Source organism: Centropristis striata, chromosome 4 (assembly GCF_030273125.1).
Source record: "Centropristis striata isolate RG_2023a ecotype Rhode Island chromosome 4, C.striata_1.0, whole genome shotgun sequence".
NCBI classification, from domain to species: Eukaryota; Metazoa; Chordata; class Actinopteri; order Perciformes; family Serranidae; genus Centropristis; species Centropristis striata.
In genome coordinates this window covers 23,640,168-23,655,635 of record NC_081520.1, presented here as the reverse complement: position 1 = coordinate 23,655,635, position 15,468 = coordinate 23,640,168, and positions in this window count along the sequence as shown.

Here is a 15,468-nt window from a genome sequence, read left to right as displayed (position 1 = left end):
CTTTTTAAGAATCAGAATCAGAATTTAGAATCAGAATCAGAATCAGAATGTGTTATACTGGCTTTGATGTGGTCACATTGGGATTCTGAAATTCTGATGTAGTTGTGTATTTACAAAGAAACAGACATACAGCTGTAAACAGAGACGACAGAGCTGAACAAGGTAAACAAACGATGAACAGATCTGAATATGACTAAGAAATATATGTCAATATATACTGTTTATAGAAAACATTTAGCTCACTGTATGGTTAGGTGTCTTTACAATATTTTGATATTTGTGACTATAAATCCATCGTCTGATTTATAGCTCATGGTAATTCTGCTTCACCTGTCATATGTATATTCTGTCTCATCGTGGCTCCACTGATAGAGCTGATCTGCATCTCCAGAAGCTCAGTGTTGAACTAGTTATCTTCCTTTGTTTACTACAGAAGCACACTTTGGTCAGGGTGCAGATACTTTGTCACTGGCTCCTTACCAGCATCAGCAAGTGTGACAAGAGAGCAAGAGAGGAGAGAAAAAACAAGAAATGCTGATGAGAAACAGGAAGAGAAAAGACAGAGTCAGTCACAGAGAGGGATGATATGTGTTTCCATGTGTTCTCTCCTGTCTTCTGCTTCTGTAATGAAATGTCAGCAGTAAGTAATGATACTCTCCACACTGTAAGAACATCAGCTGTAAGAGGAACTGTGTGCTCAGCTGGATTTAATGATTAAATCAGGTCTTCAGAGTCAATGCTGAAATCTGAAGCTCTGATTTAATTCCTTTAAACATGCAACTGTTATTTCATAGTTACAATGTTGTATCTTATTGTTGAGTTTGGGATCAGCTGTGACTGATGCTGTTGCTGATTATTTGTACAAGCAGAGAGGCTGGTTAAAGATGAATCAGGAGGTGCATCTTGTTCACTGCAGAGTTTAATTTTCATGGCTCAGTTTATACCCAAGTAATATAGTTTTTGTCTCAGAAACATGATCTTTATCTGGTGGAACTCAGCTGTCCCACTTTAAACAGTGAAGCAAACAGAGCTGATCAGTTCTGATTCCTCTCATTACTTCTCATCCTGTGTTTTCTCAGTGAGTTGTTCAAGTGTTTCCACTCATTAGTTCACAGTGTGCAGCCACTCCCATCTCTCTCTGCTCTCCTGTATTTTATCTGTCTTTCTTCTTTTTATTTAAACTCTTCCTGCTTAACATTTATATTTGCTGGCGCCCCGAAATAATTTCCATTTTGTCTGGTCTTCTTTATTTCTGCTAACTTTGCAATGATTTCTCTCAGTAAGCAACATAATAAATGCTGAGCAGAGACGTGATGAGAAACAATGAGGTCAGCTCAGGTCAGCTGAGAGCAGGTGGGAGGAATAATCCTCTTTGTTTAAGTGTCCGTTGTGGTAATTGATGTTGTGTAGGTGAGGGTGTGTAGAGGAACATGAAGAGGATGCATTTAAAACATGCAGTTGATTTGATGTCACACAGTTTGTGGTGTAACTGTTCAGACCTCTGCAGCTGATACAAGATGAGGCTCCTTTATGTTGCACTGCTGCTCCACCAGCTGACTGAAGCTTCTAGTTTGCTCTTTCACAGTTCATCAGGGTAGCATGATGACATTTTATACAGGACTCCTCCAATTAATTAGGACAAATTAAACTTTGTAGTTTTAATGAGAGGTTTGTTTACTTATGGAGTTCACAGTGAGAGACACAGAGACAGGGAGACAGCGAGGGGACACTGATTGTTTTCATTGGATCCTTAATCTCATCACATCTCTTAATGAGTCACACAGTCCCAAAGCACTAATGAGATGTTCTGAAGGCTGTTGGAGTGTTTAGATGTGGTACACCCCTCAGCTATTCTAAAACATGAGACCCTCACCAACACTTCCACTTTAATGAAGAGAATTATGTGTCTGCTCTAATTGTCTCAGCTCATAATAAAGTAGCAATTACTGACAGTTTGTGGTCTGTCACTTCATGTGAGCTGACATGCATCAGAGTATTTGAGAATATTTGATCAGAGATGTCAAACTTCGTTTTGTTCTTATTAGTGTTTCATTGCAGATATCCTGATATTCCTTTATGTCCAACTGGAACAAAGCTGTTTATTTCATGAAGGTCTGTTAAGGTGCAGTGATCTTCTTGTGGGCTGTGACTGAGTGTTTCCAGGCTTTTACTCTGTTACAGTAAACTTTATGAGAGTTCGTGTGACCTTTAAAACCAGTTGCACCATTGATCTTTGAGACTCAGATCCCAGTTCTTGATTTCCTGTTTGAACCTGTAGTTGAACAATGGAAGTTAGTGGACAGATACAATGTAGCTCTCTTTCTACTCTGTGAGTCAGATACACACGTAGAGGAGCTTCTGTTCAAACATTTAATATATTGAACATATTCTCATGTTGCTGCATTCAGGCTTCAAGGGCAACATTATACACAATGTGATGTGTGTTTCTGAAGGTGTTCCAGCAGCCTGCAGTGTTAATATTTAATTTAATTTCATCATGATGTGTCATCACTCTCACACATACTCCATTATTTCATTACAGAGTTTATTAATTGTGTGTGATGACAGCAGGAGATTGGGAGTAATCAGTCAGTAATCAGTCAATAATCAGTCGTCTCATCAACAGAGTTAAAAGGCTGCTCATCCAATCACATGCTGTGCTAACACTCCTTCATCACACATTAATGTATAGGATGTGTATTGAATAACACATGGGTGGTGCAGAGATCAAGGAGGGATCCAGCTGAGACACAGAGGAATTAGTTTTAATACTGTACCACTAATGCATCAGTGGAACAGCTAATAGCAGCTCACACATTGAACTGTACCTCCTGACTGTTTTCCTTTAAAGCGATTCAACACACAGCTGACTGGAGATGTTAAGGTAGAGACAAGAGACTTACCAGCTGACCTGGGAGACCTTAAGGATCCCCAGGAGGATCTGGAAGAGGTCCAGTATCCAGATCAGTGATTAGTAATCAACTGGATAGATCTTAGATACCTAGATCAGATTCAAACCATTGTGGACATCCCATTCTGTTTCCTCAGCAGCCAGGACCTGTTCCTGCGCACTGAACCCTGACAGTCTGCTATAGTCCACTGAATGGAGAATCACCAGCAGGTCTCAGTGTGTTTGTGCTTCACTGTTCTTTAATTGCTATCAAGGTTTAGAGAACCACCACCAGTCCAGCTCTGAACACCTTTCCTACAGTAAATGCAGCATCACACACCAGCAGCAGCATCACTGTCAGTAGCTCATTATTTCTCTGCTGATGGATTTCAAACAGTTCTCCTTCAGGGATCAATATGCAACTAACTGTTATAATCAACAGATGACTGTGAAGCTCTTTCTCCTGTTTCTAAAGCAGCTGAAACAAAGAAGCACACAGAGATGTTACATCACAGAGCTCTGCCTCTTGTTGTTTATCGCAGTGTTTTCACTGCTTACTTCACTGTTGGCAGACAGGAGACACCTTTGTGACACTGGGGTAGCCAGCCACTTCTTTATACAACAAGCCTCACCTACAGGGTGTCACATGCAGGAGGGTCATCCTGTTCATATCTGATACTGATTTTAGTTCTTTCTTTACCCACAGTAAATGATCCCAGAGATGAGCAGATAGTAGGACAAACTTTAGGTAATGAAAGCTGAGTAGTTACTCAGTAATCCCTCATTACTTCATGATTATCTTTCCATTATCTACCATGTCTGTGCAGCCTCAAGTCAAACACATGCAGAACGAAGATAAGAGGATACAGAGAAGTGCAGAGAGACAGAATAAGAGAAGATGAAGTGAAAGAGACACAGAGGAAAACTTTCTCCTGTCTGCTTCTGTAATTGAATGTCAGCATTAATGAAGCTTTTCAAACTGTAAGTAGCTCGAGCCTAAAAGCTGTGCTGGTAATGGAGTGGTAACAAAAGAAACACAGAGATCGATCAGCAGCTCAGTTGGACACAATCAGGAAATCACTTTGAGAGCAAACTGATCATCAGGTCTGCTGGAAACAGAAGTGACCAGCTCGTCAGTGAGAGGAGTTAAAGCCTCTTTATTCCAGTCTGAAGCCTGACACACACTGTAGGTGTCAGCCCAATATATGAAAGGGTATAGAGGAGTCTGCAGAAGGGAATGACTGTTAATCATCATCATGGTCTGTATCTGCTGCTCAGCACTCTACATAATAGACGATAATCATAACGCTCCATGATCACTGTTGAGGGTATACATCTATAATTATCTTTATACTTATCCAATCACAGTCTGAGCAAACAAGACGGTAGATCACATTTACATGAACTTAAAGAAACATAGATTAACCTGTAATGTCTGGAATGTAATGGTAAAGTGCAACTTGGAAACAGTTTGAATTGAGAGCCAACAAGCTCAAGTCTCTTTCATGTTAATAATCCCCTGCTGCTTATTTCACTCAGTAAGTGTTCATCATCTGCTGAGTATCAGTGTAATCACACAGGTACAGTCACTCACTGTTCCACCTACTCTGTCATCCTCTAACAAGGCAGCTGAGAGGCTTTATGGTAGTTAACTCAGTGGAGGAAATCAAAGGTGAACCTGCAGGAAGAATCTGCATTTTCTGAATCGACAGTTTGGACAGTTTAGTATAAAAGTATATGTTTAAGTCACCCATTACTCTGCCTTGTAGTTTTTTTTTAATCAGACTGAGTTCATCTGCAGGTGGCTCAATGCAGCTGTAACACATCATCCATCAGTCAGTTTAGTGAATGTTCGGGTGAGGAGTTGAAATATTGAACAGAAGGTTAACCAAACCAGTCTGTGATGGATCATGTTTAATCACTTTATATCACCAAATAAAGCTACATATTCTTCATATGCTACTATTTATTATAATCCCCATAATCCTGGTTTGCTTTCAGGTTTTTGTTTCCCAGGCTTCCTCCTTCATTCATGTCCACTGTTTAATGCAGCCAGACAGCCATCTGTTGAGTTCCCCAGCTGGATTTAAACCTTTGACCCTGTGATATGTTTCTGGCTGTTGCATATTTCATCGGTCGGACCGAGCACACTTCTCCTGGCTGCAGCTTTAAACAGGTGAAGTGTTCCAGTCAGTCTGACACCTTTTAGCTGTCAGACATTCAACCGCAGATAAGACACATGAAGGAAAGACTTAAAGGGTGATTCAGTTGTGCTCCGTCACATGCACATCCAGAGGGAACAACTCCTCCATCACAGAGATTCTTTCAGAACCTCCTGTATCATGTTGTTTATGAGGTTATGAGGCATGAGGTTAGAAAAGAGAGTTGAAAATGATGGTGACCTGTATTTATTGGTGGGCTTAGTAGTGATCCTTAGATCTGCAAATATGTAGAATAAAAGATCTGGTCCTGGTGGAGATGGATGGGCTGTAAATGATGCTCTGATAGTGCAAAGAAAGCAGATCAGTTTAAATTAATTTTCTTTCCACTTGAAGTCAGTTTTGGAGGCTCTCTGGCTCTCAGTGTCTCAGTGTGAGACTCCAAATGTAGAAGTGACAAACTGAACAGAAGCGTGCAGACTTTATCAGTCACTGAATACTTTATAGTGAGAGGTCTCTGGCAGCTGTCATGTTCCTCACACACTCTCTGACAAACACATACACACACACACACACACACACATCCTCTCTTCCTCTGTCAAAGAGGAACTTATCTTGTGTCTGCTGACCTCCAGAGGTTTAACTTGTCACCACGCTGCAGTGAAGTACAGCTTTGCATCACTGTTGGGTTACAGCTGGAACAGATTTTACAACATGGAGGGACAGCTTAATTATTTTCCATCTTTATCAGTCAGATGTTAAGTTCCTCTTTAAATCCTCCCTGGTTTGTAACAGCAGCACTCATTCATACACTGCCCTGTTCCCTTTGATTCCCAAAAAGTATGACATGCTCACTGATGGCTTTTCTTCATGAGATGAGGATCAAGCATGAGATGCAAATGCTCCTGATGATTTTCATATTGGCACAAACCCACAACAGATAGATGTAGATTTTCTAGACATTTAAGGTCCCAGTTAACATGAGTCTCTATGGGAGAGTTGGCTGAAGTTGCTGTCACATTGAGGCTCACTGAGCCAAATCTATATGTCCGATTGACTCCAGAGTAGGATGTCTGCCAAGAGCACAAATGTATCTACAATCCACCCGAGAAATAATTCATAAAGACTGAAAGTTGTGGGAAGGAGCACTTGTTGTTTGAAATAATTTCAAAACAAATTCCCAGCCTCTCTCAACTGTAACTGTGATGTCATACAGACTAGCTCTAAACATTCCATCCAATACACACCCATTATAAACTGAAAAGCTCTGAATAAAATCACAAAACTTAAACTGCAATGTTGTGAAAGCCGTGGTAGTGATGGAAATGCCCATTTGGCCCAATATAGTTGTGAATCTCGTGACCCGTTTAAACTTTGAAGCATGTGTATATATTAAAATATAGCGAATTGGCACAACGACAAAGTGAGGTGTTTCCGAGCTCTTTTCAAGTCCATCTGCCATTCATTTCAGTGGGCCTTTAACTTTTATCGATTTCCACGAAAATTGGGAGGTGAACTGGCATGACAAATACATAGCACACTATTCCTGATCGTTCTGCATATTTTAGTATGTAACTAAAACATGCTTGGAATAAGAATCTTGTTGTGGTTGTCCTGTTAAGCCACAGTGAACTGTCAGGCTTTAATTCTACTAATTTCTGAGATTAAGTAACTTTGTGTAGCTTTTATTTTGAAGAGTAAACACTCCTGGTTGCTAGGCGATGAGTGCAGCATTGGATCGTGGAGGGGCACACACTATCAGTTGATATGTAACAGTTGAGAAAGGAGATTTAATGGAGAGTGGACCTCTCAAACTTCTCCTTTTAAAAAAAGGTGAGTCCTAAAAGCCAAAAAATAGCATCATCAGAAAGATAAGTCTCTGTTGAACATCTTGATGTAGGTTTCATATCTGCAAATCTCATAAAGATGGCAGGTTAGAAAAATTTTTCTGTTTCTTTGAGAAATTCTGGTCCCAGTTAACATGAATCTCTATGGGAGAGTTGGCTGGTGTTGCTGTCACATTGAGGCTCATTGAGCCAAATCTATACACCTGATTAACTCCAGAGTAGGATGTCTGCGAAGAGCCTAAATGTATCTACAATCTGCCCTAGAAATAATTCATAAAGACTGAAAGTTGTGGGAAGGAGCACTTGTTGTTTGAAAGAATTAACAAAAAAAAGTGTCCCAGCCTCTCTCCACTGTAACTGTGATGTCATGCACTCTAGATCTAAACATTCCATCCAGTACACAACCATTATAAACTATGAAAGGCTCTGAATAAAATCACAAAACTTAAGGAATTCCCAAAATAACAGTTAAAATGTTTTCATATGTATAAATCGACAGCTTTCCCTGCATATGAACTAATCGTTGTGCTGTATGTCTGCGTCCCACTGTGAGTTCAGCTGAATATCAGAACACAGGAGAGTTTGACTTCATATTTAACTGCAGACATCAATACTCAGAAATGTAAAATGTAACTCAACACATGAAGCTTCTGTTTCACTTTGAGGAATAAGCAGCGATAAGTCATGTGTTTCTGTGTCTTTGTCCTGCAAATGAAAGTCTCTTGTGTTATCACACAGAAACATACAAGAGGCAATACATGTGTGTGTGTTCAGTCATTCAGTCTGTTTCCAGGTCAGTCAGTTCTCTCAGTGAAGCTGCTGGATTAAGAGCTTTGTTTCAGTCTGTGTTGCTGTGACAGTGTGTGTGTTGGTGTGTAAGGCTGGAGATATTCTCCCTGTCAGATGATCCCTTGCAGGAGTAATACCTCATATAGAAAGCGACAACCGAGCAGGAATACAGTGTTGTACTTTATTTAGCTCAGTGAGTGATACTGTAAACTCAGATGGTCATAGATTTACCACACAGGTTTTTGCTGTATATTGGTTCCACTTTTTTCATACAGATCAGCAAGTTATTTCCATCTTCTTCTCTAGTGTATGTGTAGGTGTAGGTCCAGAGTAGATTAGACTCAACACATAAATGGTTTACATTGAGATATAAGTCACACATACAGACACACATCATATCTACAATTATAAAGCAGTAGAAAGTTATTGTATACAGTGTAATAAGAAAGTCCTGTAGAGGTTGGCATCTTGCCTCAGTTTTAGTTTCAGCATGTGCATAAAAAATATTAAACTTTATTCCTGCTCTGCACTCTTCAGCCAACACGTGCTGTTTGTTTGAGAAATGTTCTTGTGACAGACACAAGTAGACCTGAACACACCTGGAGCAGCTGTCAATCAAAGGAAAAGGAGCTTTGACAGTCTTTCATCAAATCAGTCCTCTGTTTGAGGAAACTGATGAGCACTGATACTGAAGTCTCTGGTCTTTTCAGATGCAGATGTTCTTTGAGTGTACAGGATGTCATGTTTGTGCTGATTCTGTGGAGGCTTTATTAAAGAAAACACAACAGTGATTTGAGCAGAAACAAGCAGACAGAAGGAGGTTAGAAATATCCGGCCATACACATCACAGAGATTACTCCTGTTTCTTTGGAATTTGAGGATAAATGGATTTGAGAGGAATAAAAGGAGACATACAGGAAGTGAGATAAAGCCTTAAATCCTCTGATAGAAATAAGCAGACACCTATACAAACACAAAGCAGCTTCACATACTTGTTGTGTGCCAGAGGTTGTGGAAAATTGAAATGATCAGCTCGTAGCTGAAGCCCATGAAAACATGAAGAAGCTCTTTAGTTAATCTGCTTCTTCCAGTCAGCCTCTGTGTGAAAGCCTCCACAGCGGCTTCATTCAACACAGGCTGTGCTGCTCAACAGGCCTTAGCTCCAGCTCACTGATATGGACCTGACATTTACACAGAGAACAGAGATTCTGCTGCCAAGTCACTGAGACTCCTGATGTCTGACCAGAGAAGAGGACTGTCTCTCTCACAATAAATTATACTCTGATTATGATAAATAATGATTCAAAATTCTATTTGGATATATTTATTTTAGTTGCATGCAAACAAAGCACTTTTTGTTTAAATATTCAGCCTGTGTTTCCTGTTAGCCTCAGTAACAAAGTAACTGTGACAATGGAAGAGCTTTAAATGAGCCGAACACAATGTTTCATATTCAGCAGAGGAACTTTTAGATTAAGTTTTAATGAACATGACAGATGAATCACAGTTATTAGAAGAGTTTCCTCCTGCAGGTGAGTGTAGTCAGTCATCAATCAGGAACATTTCTATCACAAACATAGTGAATAAATGTGGAGCGACACTCACAGACGAGTTGGTAGAAAAACAACAACCCGTTCTCATTCCCAAAGCGTAATATACCGACGATTTGTCACACCCCTAGACGTATCATACTGAGGCAAAGGGTACCCTTCCACGTCTGTGTGAAACGCTCTGGGTTCTCAATTGACTCCAATATAAACCCGCTCGCGGCGCTGAGAAACGCTTAGAGCAGAGGCTTACAGCCGTCTATTCACTCCAATAGTATCCCGACCACGGCCCTCCATGACGCTGCCAGCGACAATCTGAATGGAGAACCGAGGACCCTGTGCACGGAAGTATTATTTTTTTCAAACCTTGGAAATCTGCCCTAACAGACTTAGATTCCCACAGCCCTTTGAGTGCTCTGAGTGCGAGATGTGAAAAAATAAAACTTTGTCATAGAGCTAAACCAAATACATCACCGGAAAGGTCTTGGCCTGGAGAGTAACATATACCAATTTCAAGGTTCTATAATATTCTTGCTTTGAGATATTGACCTTTGAACCTTAACCCTGGGGCATATTTAAATGATTATAACTTAGAGACAAAAAGGGTTACAGACATGAGACCTACTGTTATAGAAAGGTGTTGACATGGACTATAATGTGAGCATAGTCACTAAGGGGTGGGAGTGGGGGGGTTTTAGGATATGCTGAAAAAATAACAAATCCCCCCTCTTTGTGGCGAGATCTTCGCCACAAAGTGATTATGTACATTCACTGAGTGAATATTAAGAAAATAAAACATATATTTCTCGCTAGAAATGTAATCAAAATCCATTTTTATGCAGAAACAAAGTCAAAATATTTATTTTTTTTCACTAAAAATGAGAGAAATGTCCGCCAGTGGAGTGCCGTAAAACAAACGAATAAAAGTTTATTTCTCAGAATCGAAGGAGAAAAAAATGATACTGAGAGCCACAACATGAAGCTATTTTATTGTTGAATTATCAGTGAGACTTTGATGTGTTTGTGTTGAGAAATGTTGACGATGTCATTAAAAGAAATCCTTAAAATAGGGAGAAAAATACTTCCGTGCACAGGGTCCTCGGTTCTCCATTCAGATTGTCGCTGGCAGCGTCATGGAGGGCCGTGGTCGGGATATTATTGGAGTGAATAGACGGCTGTAAGCCTCTGCTCTAAGCGTTTCTCAGCGCCGCGAGCGGGTTTATATTGGAGTCAATTGAGAACCCAGAGCGTTTCACACAGACGTGGAAGGGTACCCTTTGCCTCAGTATGATACGTCTAGGGGTGTGACAAATCGTCGGTATATTACGCTTTGGGAATGAGAACGGATTGCAAACAAAGAGCAGAGATCCAGAGATCCTCCAGCGTGGACAGGGTGGAGACTCTGGTGGTGCTGAGGAGGAGAAGCTGGAGCAGCAACAAATAGACCTGTTTCACATCCTGGTTAGTTTCTTCCTGTAAACTTGTTTCTAAAGTAAATCTACTTGACAGGAAGTGGGATTGTATGCAAGAACTTCCAAAGTAAAAGTTTGAGAGTGATTGAACTAAAACTGTGACTGAAGCAGTGGTGTCTGCACATATAGAGGGAACTCTGCACTGACACTGACTCTGTCAGAGGAAGATGAGCTGATACTGTGTGTTGTAGGTGAAAAACACCATGAAATCAGTTTAAAAGAAATCTAATGTGACCTGGGATGTTTGTGGTGTATTTGTGGAACAAACCTGGAGTACTGTGTGTGTGTGTGTGTGTGTGTGTGTGTGACAAAGTGTGAGAAACAATATTTTCTAGCAGCAGAAAGAGAACGCCACCACAAGGTACATGAAGCTTTGTATTATTCCATCTATAGTCCTGTAAACTACTTGTTAAACTGTGACAGAACCTCTGCTCTGAAAACAGTCCCGTCCTGCTCAACATGAAACAGTGTTTTCTCCACTTCACAACTGTGAGAGGATCTGCTGCTATCAACTGTGTGCCATAAGAAAAACACATTGGCAGTTTTTTTATGCACTTAGACTTTAAGAAATGTGTTGATCGGATGCAGATCTGAACCCAAACAGGAGCGTTCAGCACTTTATTCATGAATATATTTATTTTATCTACATTATGCTTGTTGTTCTTTAATAACTTAGTGCTTCAGAGTTCTCCCTGGGGAAGGTGGGATTTATTCAAGATTTAATTTACTGAAAACAGATAAAACTATTTTCCAAATCATTAAGTCCTGAATGTCTGGTGACACTATTTATTAATTCCCTCTCTCTCTCTCTACACCTGCCCATAGATAAACTGTGCCAAACGTGCAAATAATTAATAACACATGTGTTCTGAAACACCTACTACTGTACTGATGAGCAGACTTTACATGTTACATGAATACTGTCAGCAACAACACATCTGGAGGAGAAAACAGCTGCGAGCAGTGAGGTCAGTTCTGGATCAGAGTCCTGGACGTGAACCTGGTTCAGACATCTCAGAACACTTTAGTCCGTCTGAAGGAATCATGGAATATTTTACTGCAATATTTTAGATTTGTCTGTTTCTGTATCAGCTGAATATACAAGATACAGTCTGTTCTGTTCACTCTGAAATAATCTGTGCTTTGTAGTAAAGTGTCACTAATGAGCTGTTAAAATGTAGTTTTCCTCCTTCACTTTGTACCTTTGGGACATCTTGTCTTTATGGCTTTGTCTGTGGTTATCAGCTGAGAGCTTGTGAATGAAAAGTGGAACAACAAGAAGTCAAGAGGTTCACACTGTTATTTCTGTACATGTGTGGGCTATGAAAGAGAAACAAGAGTGTAAAGGAGATTTTCAAGTCTTTGGAGATCCACGGATATCAACTCTGAATATCTCTTATGTACTTTGTGTTTTCTTGTGAAAATACTTCCTCATTGCAGCTGTATGGATGAACAGAAGGATCATTCCTGGTGTGTTCTGTGTGAATGTTTCGTTCTTCCTGTTGGTCCTTGCTCAGTTCCTCTTCAAAGCTGCTCCCTTCCTGCTCAATGTTTGTATGAAGCTGGAGTGAAAAGGATCAGTGAGAGCTTTAAGCCTCAGAGAGAGAAAGATACACATGTTTTCTGTCTCTCCTCTGTCTCAGCCTTCCTCAGCTCAAGCCAATGAATTTCTTATCTGCTGCATTCTGGGAAATTGGTTTCGTCCATCTACAGGTGTTCTGTGTGTGTGACGAGCAATAGGCTCTGTCCCGATCACTTCATTTAGTTCCACATTTAATGAGACAAACAAGCAGTGAGTCTGCAGAGGGAAAGAGAGAGAACGACTCAGAGAGATACTGAGAGAGAGAAAAGCTGAACTTTAGTCTGCCTGAAGGTAAAAGCTTCTTTCTCTGGTTCTGTTTATAAAGTCATACATTTCTGTAACAAATCATCACCTCAGAACCATAATTTACATATAAACAGGAATACAGTGCTGTGAAGATAAACTGTCTGAGGCTTAGTGTAAGTCTGACATTATATCTGCCTTACTGATGAATCAGTAGATATAACTGAGTGAGTGAAGAATGTATTCATATAAATTTGTCATTTTTGTCTTAATCAGTTTCAGTGTACCAGCCTCACAGTCGGCCTCTGTCATTGTTTCCATGAACAGCACAATGTCTGCTGCTCTCCTGTCTTATTATTCTGAATGCAGTTGGTAAATTTCCATGTCAGAATAAAAGCTGGAGGAGTTTTCTGGGTGCAGATGGATGCAAATCCTGTCCCTGCAGCAGATATAACAGATTATTTCTGCAGACTTTTATTTACATTCAATCACATTCAAATGCATGTTTCCTCACAGAGGCCCTCATTTATCAAACGAGCGTACGTCAGAAAGTGAGCGTAAAGTGGGCGTAAGATGATTTCTACGCAAGCCTCGGCATTTATCAATTTGGACGTGAGCGGACGGTACGATCAGATCTCACGTCTACTCTCAGCTCGTGTACGCAAATTTGAGTCAGCGTGAAGTGCACACGTCTGAGTCGGAGAATTGATCTTAGACTATAGTATCGATGCCTGGAGCTGATAAAACTCTGTGGTGTTTTGATTTTTAATAGTGACAAAGCAAAACATATTTAGACTACATAATTTATCATTAAAACATAATCCAAAAATAAATACACCCTGCGATCGTGAAATTCTTTAAACAGAATACTAGCCGAGGATATTAAACGTTGTTGTCTTCTGCTGTTTACTATTATCCAGCTCCGACACCGGAGCGTCAGCGTCTCCTTCACCAGCGGTGCTGCCCGAATAGAAACATTTCCAATCAGCGCTGCCACACGCTCCTCTCACTAGGACATCATTATTAGTAAATGTAAAGAGGTCAATAATATCTCTCCATCATAATAATAGCAATATTCGGATATTATATAGATTATTGGGCTTTATATATCACGATGTAATTACTCAAACCTCGCCGGGAGTTTAATAGTCCGCTACTCTGCTGACGGCACCACTGATTTCCTTCCTTTTCACTTTTTATGCTGCCAAACAAAACCAGTTTGTTGTGTTGCAGCTGTTGGACGTCAGCGTTTCACTTCCTGACTCCGAGAAATTCCTCTTCTTTTAGAATTAAAACTTACTTTAAAACATTGTTTACCTCCTTCAACCAAAAAGCTGAAAGCTTCTAAGTCCGTGCTCCAAATGTAAAATATTCAGTGAACTTGTTTGAGTTTATAACTATAAGTACTTTTATTTCATAAACGTCCATCGCTGCGTATTTCTTTAATATGTCTATATTGCCCCTATTGTTAATTGTAACGGTGCACTTTGCTAATAAAGCTGACTTTAGAGGGTGAAAAAAATCCTCTTTTTGGCTGTATTGCGCCCTTCGGTGTCGTAAACTCTGAAGGCGAGTCATCTGAATCGGGTATATATTAGGGCGTGGTATTTAAATGACGCTTGTTTCGAGCCGCCACATTTATCAACAGCCGATCATTCTTACGCTGTGATTGGAGAGATACGATCGTTTAATAAATCACACGTGGACCCTGTCGTAAGACGAAATATACACTCAGATCTGCGCTCGTTTCTACGCTCGCTTGATAAATGAGGGCCAGAGACTTACACACACACACACACTATGAGGGATATTTTGTGCCAGCACACTATACTTATATACGCCTAAAACACGTCGCCTGTGCCAGCATAAAGTCTGATTAATAGGCGTGCTTACAGACACGCGTATTGCGAGTACACCAGATAACATGGGTGAGGGGGGAAAAGTGCCACGAGCGAACGTAGCGGACGCCTGTGTGCACGCTCGTCTCAATGTACAAATAATGATTTACTTTATGACGACGAATTTTGAGTTTAACAGCTGCTTCGCTTCATAATTAAAGCAGTTCATGTGTCACCAAGAGAGACCGATGAGCGAGTTTAGGCTGTTTCAGTCTACACGTGCACACGTTAAGGCATCTGAAGCGCTGGCTTTAGGACAATAACAAACGCGCGTTAACGCCTATAACGCATGTACGCCTATAAGGAACAAACTGAGGAAGAGGCTGTGCGCATTTACGCACGAGGTCCACTGGATCATCAGGACCAGACAGTTATTCATTTTCTATGTTCTGCAGCATATATACGCAGATCAGCTGTTACACAGAGTCTCAGCTTAATATGGTATTATTTATAAGAAAGCATAACGTATAGATGAAGAGAAAGACTATCTCGTATGTACCGGATAAACTTAACGTTTTTCCGGCCAAAATTGGAGGCTTTATTAGACTGTTTTAGGAGTGAAAGTCAGCAAAGTGCAGCTTAAACAAAATGTTTTACCTTATTAGCTAACTACAAATGTCTGTAAAACATAATGGACTTGTGCATAAGTGCCGAATTGGGTTAAACAGTGTAGATATAAGGTCCCATGGAATCATATTGTGAACGGACTGCTGTCCACATGGCTACTGAATATTCATTAGATAGGTCCGCATGGCTACTTAATATTCAGTGATGACAGCGATTACCATGTCTGCAGGCAGGTAAACCTACCTAATTACAACTGGTGCGTAATGAACTGTATGTCCGCGCACGAAGCTGGGAACTGGCTGTGAGCATCGCACTTTACTATTACTATTTTTAAGTAGCTGAAATTATTTTAATTATCCTTTTCACCCTTGCTATCATTAAATATCAATTCGATATCATTCAAACCTAGAGAGAGAGAGAGAAAGAGAGAGAGAGAGAGATTTCGTTATCAAGAAAATAAAAATGGGCCTGAAA